Source organism: Pristiophorus japonicus, unplaced genomic scaffold, assembly GCF_044704955.1.
Source record: "Pristiophorus japonicus isolate sPriJap1 unplaced genomic scaffold, sPriJap1.hap1 HAP1_SCAFFOLD_226, whole genome shotgun sequence".
In the NCBI taxonomy this organism is placed as follows: Eukaryota; Metazoa; Chordata; class Chondrichthyes; family Pristiophoridae; genus Pristiophorus; species Pristiophorus japonicus.
Genome location: NW_027251973.1, coordinates 759,422 through 774,438, shown reverse-complemented (window position 1 = coordinate 774,438; position 15,017 = coordinate 759,422). Strand labels below are relative to the sequence as shown.

General features: G+C 44.5%; 1 protein-coding gene across 5 annotated transcripts in view; it reads left to right on the top strand.

The window, feature by feature from the left end:
• The first annotated feature begins 5,030 nt into the window (after positions 1–5,030).
• Positions 5,031–15,017, top strand: part of LOC139245638 (tripeptidyl-peptidase 2-like) — a 75,150-nt gene continuing 65,163 nt past the window's right edge. For 4 of the 5 annotated variants that reach the window (XM_070871214.1, XM_070871213.1, XM_070871215.1 and 1 more), the window contains exons 1-3: positions 5,031–5,172; positions 8,672–8,768; positions 14,878–15,008. The gene's annotated coding sequence lies outside the window, so the exon portion shown is untranslated. Of the gene's footprint in view, positions 5,173–8,671; positions 8,769–14,854; positions 15,009–15,017 lie in introns of all 5 variants that reach the window. The other variant, XR_011590033.1, reaches the window with a different exon arrangement.

The window sequence follows — 15,017 nt, the reverse complement described above, 5'->3', positions numbered from 1 at the left end:
CTTTTTGTCTGTCTTCGGAACTACAACTAATGGGGTGGCCCAGTCACTCCTATCATTCTTCACTTAAACTCCGTTTTTCTCCAACTTATCAAGCTCTCACTCAACCTGTGATCTTAATGCATATGGTACCGGCCTTGGTCTACAAAAAATAAGTTTGACATCTGACCTAACCTGAATATGTGCATTGTATCCCTTGTTGCCCTCGTATGAATCCTCAAACATGTTAGCATATTTCTTCACCAGTGTATCTAGCAGAGACTTAACCCTTTCTGTACTACAGATGCTGTACCAATCCAAACAATGCACTCTTAGCCAATCTTTGCAGATAAGTGTCGGCCGATTGACATTTTTCGCTATAATAACATGTAATCTTGCTTGTTGCCCTTGGTATCATACTATAAACTCCATTTGCTCAAGCATCTGCAGTTTTTCCCCTAAATATGTTTTCAGCTCTGCTGAGTTCACTTTTAGTGGTATACCCCTGAAATTCTTGTAATACACATCTTGTCGCATTATTGAGCAATCAGCCACTGTATCTATTGTCATATTAATCCATCGATTATTAATCAGTGCTAATGTTCTGAAATGCTGACATAAGGAATGTACTGTCTTGCCCTTCGCTGCATATACACCAAAACCTATACTGTTCTGATCAGTTTCCACACAGTGAAGTCTTTGACTATCCTTGGACCTGTCCTTCGATTTACATGCAGCTTCAATGTGTCCCCTTACTTGGCACCGATAGCATCTTGCCCACTTGAACAGACACTGCTGTGCAGTATGATTGCCATTACATCTATTCTTCTTGGTTTCATAACTCTCCCTCCAACTCGGGCTCAGCCTCTTCTGCATTGCTCAAGCCCGGTGACTGTGGACTACTACTATTGCCGATAATGGGTGAAATGCCTTAATATTTTTCTCTGTCATTTCCATGGAGGTGGTTATCTTCAAGCTTTCTTAAAAGAGAAATCAACCATACCTAACAATTTTGATGCGATGCGTTCATCCATGAGTCCACATACAAATTTATCTCAAAGAGGCCTATCTAAGAATTCTCCAAAGTAGCAGTGTAGAGATAATTTTTTTATGGCAACAATGTATTCAAAGATGGTTTCATCAGGTCTTTTGTTTCTCATTGCGAACTTATAGCTCTCTGCTATTTCTAAAAGCTGTGGATCAAAATGGTTCTACAATATCTGTAGTATGTCTGAGAATGAAGCATCCTTAACCTTTCTCGGGGTTAACAAATTCATTAAGATACTATAATTCTCTGCACCAATCATGACTGACAGAATAGCTTTCATCTTCTCGTGCACTGCCTGATTCCTTGTTTATAAATTTGCCACACCTGCTGGGACTTCATTGTCATCATTAGCTCTAAAAAGCATTTGCAATCTTTCACTGTAGGAAAATGATTCAATGGGCTAGATTATATACTTCTTTGCAATATTTCCGGTGTGGGTGGTAAAAATTAGTTTTCAGAGTGCTGGCTTCACACCCATTCTCAAAGCACCTAGTCTCCATTTTTGAAATTGGGCATTATCGCGAGCGATATGAAATGGGCGGCAGCGTTAAATCTCGCTGACCTTCTGCTGTAAAGTGTCGCCGTCCTTAGCAACGGCATGGCAACCCTCGATTCCCGCGATTCAGGAGGTCAAGGGTCATGCGCAGAAGAGGAGACAGAGAGAGAAGGAGCTGAGAGGGACTGAAGGCGTGTGTGGGTGTGGTGTGGCTGCTTTGGGAGGAAGGAGGAAGACTTTAGAGCTTTAGACCAAATAGGGAAACAAAAATTAGCTGTTACCAGCCACCCGAATTTGGCCTATAATGGAGGGAGAGTAGGAGGCATCACAGCACACTGTGGCTACTGATGCTGGCGAGAGCAGTGAGCTGGGAGAGGAGCACATTGTAGGGTGCAAAAGAGTGAGGAGGTTCTCAGATGAGGCAAATGCCTCCCTCCTGCAGGAGGTCGAGTTACGCTAGGGTGATTTGACACAGGGAGGGCATGGGAAGCCCACCCCAAAAGACCTACCAGAAAATATGGGCCGAGATAGCAGAGGTGGTCTCATCAGTGACCAACGAGGTGTGTCAGGGCAATCAATGCCACAAACAATGGAACAACCTTGTGGTATCCACAAGAGTAAGTATTACATTTATTTACATGTAGTTATGCATTTATATAATTTGATTTGTAACAGTCATGAGACTCTGTCAGCAGATGTGAGGTCTTTCACTTTTACAAGGAACGTTTTACTCAAAGCCTGCGGTCACGGTGCACGTCTTTAGGTAAAGAATGATAATTATCATAATAAGCATGATTACATCTGTCGGTTCAGTGTTGTATCAGATCCTGTGACAGTACCTAGCAATGATATCACGCAATGATCTCATGCCATGTCGTCCTGTTACAGAAGAAGCTATCGACGATGAGGTCCATGCAGAGGCGAACTGGTGGGGGACCACCAGTCCCCAGTGACATCACTGAGACGAAGGAGCGGGTGCGAACACTCATGGGGAAGCACACCCGGACAGCCACGGAAGCATCTGCAGACCCTGAAGTGATGCCATGTGAGTAAAGCTTACACCATTGCATGAGGTAAAGTCAATAGATGTCACATCCACTCATATCCGAACAATCATATATGATAGATGATTTCTAAAATTGTCCTAGAAATAATGCTGGCCTAATGAAAATCATTGCAATGTAAATGTGTTGATGGTCATGAAATGTGATGTCTGTGATGATTTTGATAGCAGTGGTGCTTTTGTTGTGCATATGCTTTGTGTAGCGCTGGACTCACCTTGTGACCCTAGCACCCCTTTCTCTTCTGATAACCTCATTTGTATTTTGCAGCTCAGCCAGCAGCGCAGCCCCAGGCAAGACCACAGAGGCCAGAAGATGGGGGCGCGGCGCCCGACTCTCCGGACGATCCTACATCTGGTGCTGAGGAGCTCCGATTCTCGCCCGTCAATACACTGGGTCTGTTCTCTACGGATGAGAGCGTCGACTTCAAGGAACCTGCATCACCACGCTCCAGAAGCGATTCCACCCCAAGGCCATCTAGTGGTCCTCTGGTCATTCCCACCTCCACTCTGGAGGTACCAACCTCAAGCACCTCGCCACAGGGCACCCCATTTGTCCCCAGGATGGCGCCAACCTCGCGGAGGCCTCATGGACACAGCAGGTCTGGTCCACGAGTGCCACATGAGAGTGGAGAGATGGTACAGTTGTCCAGGAGGGCTATAGACATTGGTGACCAGCTCATCGAAGCATTGGGGGAAATATCCTGACAGCTGGCCACCATGACTGAGTATATTCTGTGGATGGAGGAGGCCCTGGATGTGATAGCCAGGAACACTGCTGGCACAGACCGCCCAGTGGTCCCAGAGCATGGCACCCCACCCCTAGGTTCCGCACCACCACTGCAAACGACAGATAAGAACAAGGACCAAGATCCTGCTTCTGCATCAGAGAATGTTGCCCCCTCGGCACCCGCCACTCCCGTACCTGTGCAACCACCGAATCTGCCTTCATCCCCCCCAATGAGGCATCGCCTGAGGAGCTCCTCAGCCAGGTGCCGTGGAACGAGTAGGGGAAGGGGTAGAGGTGGGGAGAAGAAGGGGAGGGGGGGAAAGAAAGTGAGGTGCATGTCTGCAGGTGATGGCTGTGTTATATCTCCATCTGGGTGTCTGCAATTTGTTGTAATGTATGGGGGGGAGGGGCCACCCTCCTGCTTTCGTTTGTATTCTGTTTTGCTGGATATGTTGAACATTTGATTGATGTCAATGATGGAAAAAGTAGGGTGTGGGTAGGGGTTGGGTGTTTCTGCCCGTGATACTTATGATTTCAGTAGTGCCTTTCATGTTGGGACATCCCAAAGTGCTTCACAGCTAATGAAGTAATTTTGACACAAAGTCACTGTTGTAATGTAAATTTTCTTCCTCCTACTTCCTCTTCTCCTCTCCTCCCTCTTTCCTCCACTCCTCTTCCAGCTCCTCTACTCAATTCCCCCATCTCCAATTATTGACTATAAACTAATTTGACCTTAAAACTACCTTTGGTACTGACTCTCCGTGTGCAATGCCATGGTTTGGAAGGCACAGCAGAGAGGGAAAATAGAGAAAAGAGTGAGAAGCAAAGACAGGTGGTGGAGAAGGGCAGTGGAGATAATAATTGGAGCCCCAACCATGCAAACCTAATCAAGGACAATAAGTTGCAGTTATATAGTGTCTTTAACATGGAAAAACATCCCACAGAGCTTCACAGCTTCCGAGCCAGAGAAGTAGGTGTTAGGAGAGATGTCCAAAAGCATGGTCAAATGGGGTAAGTTTTAGGGATAGGCTCAAGGAAAGAGAGGGGAGATGGAGAGGCTTAAGAAGGGAATTCCAGAGAGTGGGACTTAAGTTGATGAACAAACAACCACCTGTGGTGGGGCGAAGGGAGGAGAATGCACCAAAAGCCGCAGTCAGAAGAATGCATAAGTCCGGAATCTCAGGAATGGAGAGTTTTGGGAGTGTTGTAGAGCTGAAGGAAATAAGAACGAGCAAGGTCACAGAGATTTAAACACAATGATGAGAATTTAAAATTTGAGGCATAATCGGGCAAAGAGATTCCATAAACTAAATTGGAGTAAACTAAAAGGCAAACGGGGAAGGATATGGCTCCTTCAGTTAGGATTTTTCTTTCTCTAATCCTGTCTTTTAGCTTCTCGTGTTTTTCTTTATAGTATCTTATTTAATGACTTTGGTTTCATTTTAAAAAGTAGTATCCACTTCATAACTTTGGAAGCAAAAACACTCAGGCATCACATTTAAATTACTGCAAGCTGTGTGATAGGATCAAATAAAAATATTGAAATATTTTTTTTTAAATCCGGTTTTAAAAATACTGTGCTAGGCTTGTAAATGTTATTAAGCCATAAGAAGTGTGAATACTGAGGATGAACATTCCTTTCTGTTTCTTCACATCAATGGAATAATATAATCCAGATTTTTGTTAATTTATTTTTTTTTCTCTTGTTTTATAACAGGATATGATATCTGCGCAATATCATCTTATACCATCTCCAAATAAGCAAAAGAATGGAAACAAAGAGAAAGATGTGGATAAAGAGAAGGATGTGAAGATGAATTTGCTGATGCTGTAAGAGACCTGAAGATATAGTGGATGGCCAAGTATGTATTTGTTCATTCCAAGATGTGGGTAGTCCAGTGAAGCCGACTGAGAGATTAAACCTCCATAAATTTTAATGCCAAGAGAGCATTCACTATTCTTAACATTTATACTCCATTTAAAATTCAAGCCATTAAAATAAGTCATTTTTCATGGTGAAAGCTGTTTTGAAGAAATAATATTAGTCTCTTAAATCATTTCAGGTGTTTTGAAATTATGAAATGCATGTTTTTAACAATTTGTATGATTATGAATATTGTTCCAGAATATATCTGTTTCCCTAATGTCCATTGTAATTTGATTTTCCAATTTATTCTTTATATCCTGGACCTTAGTTGATTTTACTTTCACATATATTCCTAAATTTGTTCCTTTCCTAATTTCCATACATCTTTTAAAAACATTTTATTATTTTTAACCCTTTTATTAAATAGTTCATCTACATATTTAATATGGACCCACGAATATATTTCTCCTTTTCTCAACTCTCTCTGCCTCCCTGGTTTTCTGTGCCGCACACCATCTTCAACTGGATGAGTAGTAGGAAAGTTGTCAACCCTCTCTCCGGCCTTTGCCAGTGGGATTCTAGCAGTAGATGCACATAAGTGGCCTAGTTTTGATTTTTCCTCCGATTTACTCTTCCTATTTGTGGAGAAAATGTCTGGGCTTTATTCTGTGTCTCCACATGAAGGCATAGTTGAAATCCTGCCCAACTATCGTGTTGCCCAACCCTGCACCAGTATATTCTGAAAGGCATTTCATTTTGTAAAGTGTCTTTCCCTGCAGGAAGATCTGCCAATCTAGTAACTAGTAATCTGCTTGTAGTGTTAATGTTTTTAAAGTTATGGGAGATATCAGCCAATGCTTGTTTTCATTGCTCATCAATTTTCTTTCTTTCACTGGAACATCATATATGCTATGTGTTTATCCAAATGTTTGTATATTTCCTTGGCTTGCTTATCTTTTTTGTGCTGTTGGAATAAACGGGACCTTTTCAGAATGGCAGGCAGTGACTAGTGGGGTACCGTAAAGTTCAGTGCTGGGACCCCAGCTATTTACAATATACATTAATGATTTAGACGAAGGAATTGAATGTAATATCTCCAAGTTTGCAGATGACACTATGCTGGGTGGCAGTGTGAGCTGTGAGGAGGATGCTAAGAGACTGCAGGGTGACTTGGACAGGTTAGATGAGTGGGCAAATGCATGGCAGATGCAGTATAATGTAGATAATTGTGAGGTTATCCACTTTGGTAGCAAAAAACAGGAAGGCAGAATATTATCTAAATGCTGACAGATTAGGAAAAGGGGAGGTGCAACAAGACCTGGGTGTCATGGTACATCAGTCATTGAAGGTTGGCATGCAGGTACATCAGGCGGTGAAGAAGGCAAATGGCATGTTGGCCTTCATAGCGAGAGGATTTGAGTTTCAGAGCAGGGAGGTCTTACTGCAGTTGTACAGGGTTTGGTGAGGCCACACCTTGAATATTGTGTACAGTTTCGGCCTCCTAATCTGCGGAAGGACGTTCTTGCTATTGAGGGAGTACAGCGAAGGTTCACCAGACTGATTCCCGGGATGGCAGGACTGACATATGAAGAAAGGCTGGATCGACTCGGCTTATATTCACTGGAATTTAGAAGAATGAGAGGGGATCTCATAGAAACATATAAAATTCTGACGGGATTGGACAAGTTAGATGCAGGAAGAATGTTCCCGATGTTGGGGAAGTCCAGAACCAGGGGACCAGGGGTCACAGTCTAAGGATAACGGGTAAGCCATGTCGGACCGAGATGAGGAGAAACTTCTTCACTCAGAGAATTGTGAACCTGTGAAATTCTCTCCCATAGAAAGTTGTTGAGGCAAGTTTGTTAGATATATTCAAAAGGGAGTTAGATGTGGCTAAAGGGATGAAGGGGTGTGGAGAGAAAGCAGGAATGGGGTACTGAAGTTGCATGATCAGCCATGATCGTATTGAATGGTGGTGCAGGTTTGAAGGGCCGAATGGTCTACTCCTGCACCTATTTTCTATGTTTTTATGCTGGTTCCAATTAATTATCTTCATATTTAGACTCAAGATATCTGATGGTAAAGCAAGATGGGGAAACCATGGGACGTTAGAAAAAATGTAAAGGACTGTCCTCATCGACAGAATTTTACTAAATCGCTGTGGAGAGTCCTGTTATATATTTTTTTTTATATTTATGTTAATGGCTTTAAAAGGTAGATAATGTGGCACTCATTCAGGAAACAGTACATCCAGTTTAATGTTCTCTTATGAAACACTTTTATAACCAGCTTGCCTGCACTCCTTGTGAAATAAACATTTCCAATGGAACTGCTGACCCTGTAACTCACGTGTTTACATGATTAGATCTCGAAGTCTGAAACTAGAAATCCTTTGAGGTTCTCCTGTTTGATTTTCCTGGTAACTAATATTGGATATAACAGTCAAGATGAAGAAAAATGTCAACATATTTTACACTCAGTATTTTATAATACCTGCCAAAAGGTTAACATCTACTGGCAGAAAAATGATAATGCTAAAATTGAAAAAAAAGGTTTAAATAGATGGATATAAATTTAATACAAGAGGCCAATTATTAGAAATAAATAGATTACAAAGTAAAACCGGAAAATGGGTAAAACCTATAATAGTTAATGTATAAACACATTTTTTGCAGAAGAAAATAGTACACTGGTTTTCTTATTTATATACAGTAGTTGTGTATGTTGTCAACTCATGATTTGCAGGAGGCACATTCTTGGCCTAGTTGTGCATGTTTGTACACGTCAAGACCGATATAATGTGGTGGGATGCCCTCTTCATATTCCCTGGTTATAATGTTAACCATCCATTGAATTGTTTAACGTGGCTAGATTTAACACTGCTGCTTCCAACCCAAAAGAGATGCACCTGATTCTCAAATGACTTGCTCAGACTAGTCAAATATCATCAGTGTCCATAATTTCAAGTGCCATGAGACATCTTTTAAAACTGTTACATTAAGAGTATTTGTCTTGAGTTCAGTTGCTTTTAATTTGTAAGTTTTATTATATTAATAATCAGAACCGCACAATACAATTATGACTGCTTAAACAAAGAAGAGAATTCAGGTCTATTTTCAATGTTGAGGCAACAAGCACAAAGGACTTTTTCCTCCTTTAAATCATGCATGTTAACTCCATGACAGCCCTTCCCCCTCAGGTGTATCATAGTCTCCATCAATTCCTTGATCATGAGGAAATGTCTGTGAATAACTTGATGTCACAATCTGTTTTCCTTCCTTGTAGAGAATCATTCTATATCTACTCAGTGCCACTTCCAGTGCCTGTCTAACGAAGCTATTGTGTGAAGATTGTAATACTTCAATGAACTGCACTGATAGTTTCTAGAAGTCTATTAATTTATGTAGTCTTGTTACTGCAATAAGATTGCATGGAATAATCTTCGAAATTTGTCTTCAGTAAATCCATATCAGAAGGATTTTCTTTTTCTGCAGGTTGGACATGAATGCATTCTATGAAGAATTGAAAGAGTCTTATCCAACCCATCTTCCTCTGTATGTTGCACGACTGCATCAATTGGACATTAAAAAGGTAAGATTCCTCTGAAAGTTTATCAATGTACATGTAGGATCATAGAATGGTTACAGCAAAGTGGGAGGCCATTCGGCCCATCGAGCCCATGCCGGCTCACTGCAAGAGCACTTCAGCTAGTTCCATTCCCCTGTCCTTTCCCTGTAGCCCTGCAATTCTTTTCCTTCAGGTACTTATCCAATTCCCTTTTGAGAACCACGATTGAATCTGCCTTCAGCACCCTTTCAGGCAGTGCATTCCAGAACTTAAACACTCGCTGCGTAAAATTTTTTTTCCTCATGTCGCTTTTGGTTCTTTTGCCAATCTCCTTAAATCTGTGTCCTTTGGTTCTCGACCTTTCTGCCAATGGGAACAGTTTCCCTCTACTCTCTCTAGACCAATCATGATTTTGAACACCTCTATCAAATCTCCTCTCAACCTTCTCTGTTCTAAGGAGAACAACCCCAGCTTCTCTAGTCTATCCACGTAACTGAAGTCCCTCATCCCTGGAAGCATTCTCGTAAATCTTTTCTGCACCCTCTCTAAGGCCTTCACATCCTGTCTAAAGTGCGGTGCCCAGAATTAAACACAATACTCCAGTTGAGGCTGGACTAGTGTTTTATAAAGGTTCTTCATAACCTCCTTGCGTTTGTACTCTATGCCTCTATTTATGAAACCCAGGATCCCATATGCTTTTGTATCTGCTTTCTTAGCCTGCCCTGCCACCTTCAATGATTTGTGCACCTATACCCCTAGGTTTCTCTGTTCATGCACCCCCTTTAGGCTTGTACCCTTCAGTTTATGTTGCTTCTCATTTGCAGCTGCAGAAATGCCTGTCTGTTCCCCTAACTATCGAATCCTCTATCACTGTTGCTTTCCCGATCTTCCTCCTCACCCATCACCCGTCGTGCAGCTGAGCTACCGGTGGTGCTATGGACTTGGCTCTGGCTGTACTGTGCAGAGGAACCATCGCCCTCACTATTGGTTAGAGAGTGAGATGCACTAGGGGGACTCCTGCCTGGTCCCCCTTTTCTGTCCGCCGGTCATCCATTCCCTCTCTGCCTGCACACTCTTGCGCTGTGGGGTTACCACCTCCTGAAACATGCTATTCACGTCGCTCTCAGCCTCACTCAGGATGCACTGCAGTGATGCCAGCTGCTGCTCTCCAGCAGACGACACTTCCTGCACACATGGTTGTCCAGGACATGTTAAGCATCCTGGAGTTCCCACATGGCACAGGATGTGCATTCCACAGGACTGAGGTGCCCTGCCATGCCTTTATTTATTTGAATTTAACTAACTTGCAGAAATAAACTTAAGACTAAGGCCTAGAAATTCGTTTGCGCCTCCCGTTAGCACCCCAGGGACGCAAACTACTTTTCGCCCGGGCGCGGCACCGCTAACGACACCCGCTAAATTCCGCGGGAGTAACCATAGCGCCCCGCTCCGCTGCACCTGCGAAGACAACAACATCACTGTGCGTAACATCCCAGACCTTAAATTAGCTATCGATCCCTGAAGCTGCACCAGGCGATGCCAGCGACCGCATCAGGGGTTGTGTACAGGATGGCCAGCCACTCGCGTTAACTTAAAAGGGACGTGTGGGCCATTTAAAAAAAAATTCTGCCAGTTTTGCCGAGCGCTGATCAGTTGGCGCTTTGAATACGGGGTCCGTGCCGCAATCGGCATGGCACCCCCACTCATTGGTGGTCCAGGTAGGACCTCCTGCAGTGCGTAGCGCTGTGCCCCGCTCACGACCCATCCGCCCCACTATCGCTCCAGAAAAGAAGTGGAGTCTGTTATTTTGCGCTCCACTTCCTTTTGGGGGCGGTAACCCGGGTTTAGTGAGCGGGGCGGGACTTCCGTGCCTAGCGCAAATGTCTCGCCTCCCGGTTGTTACCGCCCCCTAACAGGGCGCAGCAGAATTGTTTCCCCCAAGAGTCTTAAAAGTCGGGCTTACCTTTATCTCCAGCCGCTTGTCTCGCTCTCTTAGTTAAAGTATTCGAATGATTATTTATAGTTATATTAATTAGTTTGTCTAATTAAGTTAGAGAGATGTGCTACTACTCATGCACTAGTCACCTAACTGCTGATCTGTGATGTCACTCCTTGATTTTGCTGTGCTTTTGGAATTTTCCGTATTTGTATTGCTGCTTCCGGTGCTGCTAACTCCTTCTCAGTCCTTTGTCTCGGCCTCCTCCGCTCTTTATCTTCTGCTGCCGCCTCTGCTGCTGACTCCTTCCAGGTCCACTATCTCGGTCTCCCGCACTATTTATGTTCTCAATTTATATACAATATTGTACTAAATTTAGCTTTCCTCAATGCTAGTGATTAAAGGCACTCTCTAATGTCACTCTAAGCCATATAACCTCTGCTTAGTCTCCTCTGGAGTCACCTGAGGATCCACCTTTTTTTTTCCGAATCTACTCACTACTTCATGATGACATTTAAAAATGTCACTAATGTAACACACAAGGAGCGCATTATCTGAAGGCACAGGGTAAAAAATTGTCAACTTCTGCAGCCTTCAAAGTAGGGCAAGGACTACGTTGCCAGTGGCTGTCAAGGTAACTGCGGCTCTTCACTTTTATGCGTCTGGCTCCCTTCAAGTTGCTGCTGGAAGTAACATCCCGCAGTTTGCAGTGCACAGCTGCATAATGAAGGTGACTGAGGCTCTCTATACATAGAAAGACAGCTTCATCTCATTCCCTCTTGCCAGAGACGAACACGAGGGTTTGCAGGGTTCCCCATGGCGCAGGGTGCCATTGACTGGATGCACATTGCCTTGCATGCGCTTAATGTCAACTTGGCCATTGACGTGAACCGAAAGGGATTCCAGTCCCTCAATGTGCAGCTGGTGTGTGACCATTCAGGTAATGCCTGAAATGCTGGCAGTAGTCACGATCCCTTCATTCTGCAGCAGTCCGCTATGCCACCTGCACAGCAGGCCTACAATAAAAGACACGCAACCACAAGGAACATTATGGAGCACACAATCGGCATCTTCAAGCAATGCTTCCGCTGCCTGGATGGCTCTGGAGAAGCCCTGCAGTACTCACCTGAGCGGTATCAAGATTTGTGATAGTATGCTGCACAACCTCACCATTATGAGAGAACAGCCTTTAGCACCACCTATCAGACTAGAAGCTGAAGAGGAGGAGGAAGTGCAACAGAAAGTGGAGGAACAGGAAGAGGAAGGAAGAATACAACATAGACCGCCCCTTTCTGTCTGGGCTCTACGCGATCAATTAATTCATGAGCGATACCAGTAATCTCAGCCAGTCTATTTGCCCTATCCTTTCCTCTATCACTGACCATCAAATTGTTCTCTTTCCAACACCACACAAAGCAAAACCACCAAAAAATGCACATTCCAATTCAGTTTTATAAATTTATACATGACACAATACATACAAAAATAAACTAATCACCCTTGTGCATTCCCTTTGTGCCTGTCTCTGCCTCTCCTAGTGCTCCTACAAGCTGCTTCCCCAGTGGCTGCAACATGGGTGGTGGAAGGCTGCTGACCTCCAATTGAGGAGACTGCAGATGGCCTTGGAGGGCGACCTCAAGCAGTTCTGGGCTGAGAAGACTCAGCTTCGAACTGCACCATCTCACCCAGGGCTGCAGCAGTCTGAGCTTACTTGCTGACAGGCTACATCAAGGGCACTGGTGGAGTGGCAGGGGTGAGAGCAGAAATACTGTCATCCTGAGAGAGGGCAGCAGGTTCCTGCTCCATGGAGCCACTGCCACTCTCCCGGGCGGCGCCTCAGCAATGTTATTGATTGATGGACTGCTGTGGTGCCCTGGAAGCCCCTTTGAACAGTGGTATCCAGAGCCATGATGCCAGCAGTCTGAGTTTGTAGGGCAGTAGTCTGAGCTTCCATTGGAGCACTCCGACCTTTGATGCAAGCTATATGTGCCACAATGGAAGCTGTGGCATCGTTGGTTGCACAGGTGTGCTGATAGAGATAACCACCTGTTTCATGTTAGAAAAGATAGGCTCCAAGCTCTGTGCAAAGCCCTGTGCCAGGTTGATGCAGGACTGCTCCATGCTTTTTGATATTTAGCGCAGGCAGTGCATTTAGCATTTGGTTATGTACAACCATCAACCGCCTTCTGATTGATGTCCTCATCTGACTTCTTCTGTCATCATCATAGGCAGTCCCTCGGAGTCGTGGGTGGCTTGAACTTCTGTAGCAGATCGAGTGTGTGACCTTGCCCCCCACCTGTGCTATACTTTCCCCCCCTCCCCTCCCCTCCACCCGCCCCAGCCCTTGTTCCTGCATAATTGTGTCTAGTGTCTCACCACATGCAGATCCCTCCTCTATCTTAGCCTCTAAAAGGCGCACAGTATCGGTGTCTGAGCTGATGGCTGCGAATGTAAGATCGAATGAAGTGTATATATTGTGATATACAAGGTATCACAGTTGTGTGGGGCAGGGTCGAAGGACCAGAGGATCTTTACCTGTCTCATTTATCGTATGTGAGTGTATCTCTTTCTACAATGCCTGAGAAGGCTCCAGTTCTTGGTTTTCTGAAATGAAAAAGGGACAAGGGTTGTGTTGTGGTGAGGGGAGAAGACAAAGTAAGAACTGTGTGCTTACACCATCTGCAGCTTGTGAGCCAGAAGACTTTGAGATAAGGGGGAAGGAGGATTAGATATGCTGATATCCTCATAATAGATTGCTTCAGCCCCGCTCAGTGATGCCTCTTCCACGATGGCCAGCACTGTTTCCTCCAGGTGGGTTAAAACATGCAGATACATCCTCCCAGTTCTTCAATGTCAGGAGTGTTGTTCCAAGAACATAGATGCAGTGCAGGAAGATCCTTTCCTGCAAGAAAAAAAGAAGTGTGTCAGTGAGTGTCCTCCAATATGTTTGGGTGCTATGGCTGTCATGGTTGAATAGCTGCCAGTGTCTGTGAGTTGTGGGTACAAGGCTTGCTATAATGCTAAGTGTGTGAGGGTGAGGTAAAGAACTAAAGGGTTGAGTACTGATTGATGGAGATTGCTTGTAGTTGGGTGATGGGGGTGTAGAGAATTAAGCAGTGGGTGAGGCTAATTGTGCAGTTGGTAGGATGCAGCATTTAAAGATGAACTCACTCACCTTGACAACTCAATTCAGACCTTTAAACTTCTTCCTGCACTGCATCCATGTTCTTGGAGCAACACTCCTGACATCGACCTCCATCGCTATTTGATCCCACTGCCTCCTGAACATGTCTGGAGGGCCTCCTTCCCCTCTCTCACCCCCTACCCTGCGGATACAGTTTGTATCTCCTTTCCATATCTTGCACCAAGATATCCAGGGAATCGACCAAAAACCTTAGTGTTCGCTCTTTCGCATGTTCAGCCATTCCTCAAAGTATCACAGCCCAGAATGACTTTCGAAAAAAACTTCCACCACTTCTTGCAGCTACAATGCACCTCCCCTTTAAGAGGTGCAGGCTGCCATAACGTAGCCCTAGCCACTCGCGATATCGAGCCCCCTATTGATGCGTGCAGTCAATGAACAGGCACATTCCGCAATCCCCACGTCTGTTTACGGTGGTAGCCAATTTCTCCTCCAATTTCTCCAATATCCTCCTTGCTAACTTTGCATGCTCTACAAATGCCGCTGCCCATATCCTGCCTCCCACTGCGACCCAGTTGCCCATCACTCCCATCCACATTGATCAATGTTTCCCTGTCCCCTAACACATTGAATTGAAAATTCTCACCCTTCTGTTCAAACCTGTCTCCCCACTCTAACTCTGCAGTTTCCTCCAGTCTTGCGTTCAACCCCATGTCCTCCAGTCCTCCTTCTGTGCATCCCCCCCTCTGCTATTGTTATGAGAGCCTTCAGTTGTCTTGCTCCCACTCTCTGGAAATCTCTTTCTGAACCTCTCCACTTCTCTCTCCACCTTTTTAAAGACTTTCTCAATACCCATCTTTTCAACTAAACTTGCAATCACCTCTAACTCAACTCTTCCACCGTGGCTCAGCTTCTGTTCCTTTTTTTCTCCCCCCCCCCTCCCCCCGCACCCCCGCGCCAATAACAAGTCTTGGGGCATTTTGCATTTTCATGATGCTATGTAACTGCTTGTTATTATTACTACTACTGCAGGAATTCTGATCTCCCTCATTTAGGAGCGAATTAAAAGACGGGATGACATAGTGGAGCAGCAGATGATGTCATATCTCGTATCGATCAAACTGCATTAGCAATTCATCTAGCTATGAAGACTGATCCCAGACCTGAAGCAGCTACTGTCAAAAAGGTGCATAAC